The sequence below is a fragment of the Mus pahari genome, chromosome 3, assembly GCF_900095145.1.
Source record: "Mus pahari chromosome 3, PAHARI_EIJ_v1.1, whole genome shotgun sequence".
NCBI classification, from domain to species: Eukaryota; Metazoa; Chordata; class Mammalia; order Rodentia; family Muridae; genus Mus; species Mus pahari.
In genome coordinates this window covers 55,253,387-55,258,143 of record NC_034592.1, presented here as the reverse complement: position 1 = coordinate 55,258,143, position 4,757 = coordinate 55,253,387, and the positions used below count along the sequence as shown (strand labels likewise).

The following is a 4,757-nucleotide window of genomic DNA, read 5'->3' as shown; positions in this document are numbered from 1 at the left end:
AAAAAGAAAAAAAAAAGAAAAAAAGAAATCAAGCTAAGGCCTATGAGATAGCTCAACAGCTGTGAATACTAGCTGCTAGGCCTGGTCACCTGAATTCAAGCTCAGGAACCCACGTGGCAAAAGGGGAGGCGTCACTCCTCTCACTGAGACCTGCATACATACATACAAATGCAAAACTCTCCCACTTAAAGCAAAGAGTATGCAAAAGTCCACAGCCACAGACCCTTGAGCATCAGTCCATTCTCTTCTTGCTGTAGGATGCATCTCTGTTTGACTTCTCTAAGCTTCTAGCCACTAGAGTTCAGCGATGCTAGAAAAGCATTTTTATGTGTGGGGAAAAATCTTTCTTAGTATGTGGTTTGGGTCCAATCTTGGCCAAATCTTTTCAGTCACTAGGCAACCCTTCATCTGCAATTTATTTAGAGGTCACTGAACTTCCCCAAATCACATGCAAAATGTTTGTCCCTATGCACATCTATTTGAAAGTCACAGCTTTCGAAGATTATCAATGGAACCTCTGATCCAAGCAAAATAAGTACAACACGAAGTTCACGGGAATCCCCTGGACTGTCCATGTGCTATCCCCAGGATCCCTACACTCCCAGTTTCCTTGGAGACGCTTCAGTACTCTGTTCTCCCAGCATGACTGGCTGGTGGTAATGATCTCCTTAACTGTTAAAGACTGTGTGGGTGCATTTTCTTCACTAATGTAGCCAGTCTCAAAACCCTGTATTGTTGTCCTGTTTAGATGTTAGTTCTAGTGATTGATTACTTTTCATTCTCTCCAGAATGTTCTCATTCTGGTTTATTTAAAGTTTCCCTGGGTTTTAAGTAAATCCTACTTGTTTTAGAATGCAACATGGAAGCCATTGGGCAGAATTCTTCATTATGTTTTGCCACAGCTAATATTTAAAAACCACAAGGTATAGTCTTATTATAAAATGAACTGTTTGTTTCTGAACTATAGTGCCTGCTACAGTTCAAGACCATTTAGACATGTTTAGCTTTGGCTAGTGCTGCTCATACCTCGGCAGGAAACAAAAATAGAACTTTAATGTTTTCGTGGCTGTTATCCTTCTAACAAACTTATTTGCCTTTTCTAAAATAAATCATATTTGAGAACTCTCTGGTGTCACCTTGCAGTATAAGTGGATTTATTTCAGACTCTAGGGTTTAAGCTTTAGTGAGTTTTAGAAAATAATTACTTTACTGCCATTCTGGCTCGCATCCCAGGAATACTGGCATTCTGTAATGACACTATTATAAATTAACTTGCTATGGCTTTCAGGGACCCCTTCCATTAGTCTCATTATGAACTCGTCCCTAGAAGTGATCATGACCTACACATCCATAAGCTGGTGCTTGGATCACAGGTTTCTCACTAGGAGAGTTGCCCATGGACTTGTGCTAGTCATTTTTTTCTTGGTGGAGCTAGGGTGTTATGTCGCTGAATTCATGTTACAGATGGCCGAGGGAGCACTTGCTCTGTGTAACACAGTAGTCTCCAAGTTTAGTTTGCATTCTGTCCACCTAGAGGCCATGCTGAAATGAAGATCCCAGGAACTTGTTTCCAGAGTCTTAGATTTAGTTGGAATCTAGCAGGGACTTCAAGTTTACAGGTCTACAGAACTCCCAGACTGTATGGACATGAAAGGCAGCCTGGTTGCTGGTTGAGCGAAGGCTAGAAACCCCGGTGACCCTAAAGGGACAGAAGGCATTTCGCCATTCTCCTGGACACCAGGCTCCTGGCATGAGGCCACAGCCCTCCATAGATCTGTGGCCATCATTCACGTAAGGGCAGTGCCCCAAGTCCCTCCACAGGTACAGGACGTGACCTGTGGTCATGTAGCCTCAGGACAGATCTCCATGTTAATGAGGTACCTAAAGGGCTGGAGACTTAGCCAATAAACTCTCCTTCCCAGACACTCCTCCCTGCAAAAGGTATTTAACCTCAGGCCTGCCCTGAGAAGTGGGGGTGGGCGTGGGGGTGGGGGGTACGGTTTTACTCATCCACTTTCCACCATGACAATAAATGTCTTAAAACCATTGACTGCCTCTTTTCATCCTGATCCACCATAGGGAGCAATGGAGAAGGCTTTCACCTTAAGAGCGGCCACCATCTGATCACCTGTCTCTGCTCTCCCAGCCACCCAGAAGCCAAGGACTCTCCCAGCAGGACCAGCCCAAACTCTCATTTTCCACCTTGGCCCCAGGCTAGATCCAGCCCAAGGGTCCCTACTCCATTCTCTTCCGTGACATTCAGCACTTCCTGGGTGTCTAAGAACCTGAGAACCAGACGGTCCTGGCCTCCTTACACACCGGGGGATCCTGGAGTGAACTCCAGCTGTCCCGGGCCTCAGACTGCTCTCCCCCACCCCTGGAATGGTGTCCTGGGGTTCTCCATAGCCCAACACCGCCCACGGCTGCTGCGAGGATAAGCGAGGGTAAGCACAGTCAAAACTCCCATGTCCTGCCTCCCTGAGCAGCCGAGCCCTGTGGCAGAACAGACTTCAGACCATTAACCCCACACAAGACAATGATGGTTTTGTTGGCCTTAGTCTTGGGAAGCACTGATAGAAGGTTTTGATTTTTCCTTGTCCTGGGTAGGACAGAAGTAGATCATACAATAAGAGTCTCAGTCTCCTAGAGGATGTGAGGTTATTTGCATAAATAATAGTGCTGTGCCCTTAGGCTTGAACAGAGGAGCTGGAACCGAACAAGGGTGGATAATAACTTTCAGTCTGTGACATGAAGCTTAGGAAGTTTCGTGGAAGAGACAGCGCTGTGACTGGGCTTCCATATGTAAATAATAATAAATGCAAAGGCAGCATGGACAGGGCAAAGGCATTTCAAACTACGGTGGAGATACTGCTGTTGTGCTAACATATTTGCATGAAGTAATTAGTGCACTGCGTTTAAAAGCTGTACAAATAAACCGCCTGGTTTCTCCTTTTCCCTTTCCTCCTTTCCTTCATTGAGACCCAATCTTGCATTATAACTAGAATTTGTCTTGAGCTCACTAGAGCCCATGCCAGCCTCAACCTCAGGATGCTCCTTCTTCCTTGGCTTCCTGAATACTGCAGTTAAAGCCAAGAGCGACCCTCGTCGCCCCCCCCCCCGCGCCCACTCCCCACCCCCACACCCCTTGGCTTCAAATGGCCATTTGATTTACATTGATGAGACAATGAAACACTTTTCACTCAGAACGATCAGTTTCGTCGCGGTTGTACTGGCGACCTCACACACTCTACCTCGGAATTCCTCTCTGAGTTAAGGTAACCCCTCTCTTCCTCCTCTTCCTGGACACAGGATGGCATTGTAGCATCAAACTCACAGTAATCCTGCAGCCCACCATGCCTGACTATCAATCAGCTTCTCAGAGGGAAAGCAGAAGAGTGGCTGCCAGTGCCCAGGGAGGGAGAGAGGGATTTGGTGTGCAGTGACGGGGAGTTTTGAGTTTTGCAGGTGAAAATCGTCGTAAGGTATAAATAACAGCAGTGGTGGCACAATAGTTAATATGGTGTCAATGCTACTATGCTTAAAGGAAATTAAGGTCATAAATAGTACGTTATACATGGTTTACGACAATGTCCAAAATCTGAATGCTTTTCTTTGGACACTGAACATTTTTCCGAGTATTAAGAAAGGTTCTGTCTTTCCTCCCTTTGCTGCTCTGATAATGTTCATCTTTTTTTTTTTAATTTCTTTTTTATGTTTTACAACTTTATTGAGTAATTTACGAGTGTAATTGTTTTTAATACACAATTCAATGGCTTTTAGTAAACTTATAGAGTTGTAACCAATCACATAACCTAGATTTACAGCGTATCTGTCACCTAGCAGGCTCCTATGTGTCCTTTGAGAGTCAGGAGGTGCTGTTCACAGTCCCTCACAACTACCCAACTGTCTTCTGTGTGGATCTTCATTTTCTGATAATGCCCTATAAGTACAACTGAGAGGTCAACTCTTTCAAGTTCAGGCTCCATTCTAGAGAACCTGACCTAAGTTTGAACTCAGGTAAACTAACAGGCTGGTACGCTGGTACCTAACATTAGTTTCCAAGTTACCCTCCCCACCCCCCCCAACAAAACCCAAGTCTAGCTCCAGTCTCTAGGCTAATTCCCAACAAGACCAGCATCTCCAGGTTACACCCTCAACAAGACCAGCTTCTCCAGTTTATTCCCCCAACAAACCCGCACTTCCCAGGTTACAGACCCACCCCCTGCCTAACAACAACCAATGCAGAGGAGAGCAGAAATTAAGTTTATGATATGACTCCAATCACCAGCCAATTATGTTAAAGGCCATGGTAGCTAAGACCACAGTACCTTTCCAATTAGATGCTTGCACACTTACCGCCAACTTGCTGCTTACTATAAAGTCTTGCCCCCAAAAGACATTCAGGACTCCCACCACCACCAAAAACATGATGGCAGTGCATTGTGGGGGAGGCAAGCTAGCTCTAATAGAATAAAGACCCTGCTGTGAGTTACATCAGATCGGCTCCTGTCTGCTTTTGGGGGGAATCACTAACATTTCCCTGACACTACACAGTCAAGTAATATATGTTCCTTTGCATCTAACTTACTTCATGCAATGTATTGTTTTTTAGGAAGTCTCCCTACCCCCACAAGAATAAAGTTTGCTGTGAGCATTTCATTCAATTTCCAGTGTCCTGAAGTGACTATTATTTTTTATAACTTTCAATGTTTCTTTTGTATGGGAAAATTCTTTTGTTTTTTTGTTTTTGTTTTTTA

General features: G+C 44.7%; 1 protein-coding gene across 1 annotated transcript in view; it reads right to left on the bottom strand.

Annotated features, from left to right (window-relative positions):
- Positions 1 to 4,757, bottom strand: part of G6pc2 (glucose-6-phosphatase catalytic subunit 2) — a 16,164-nt gene that overhangs the window by 10,749 nt on the left and 658 nt on the right. The gene's annotated exons all lie outside the window — the stretch shown is intronic.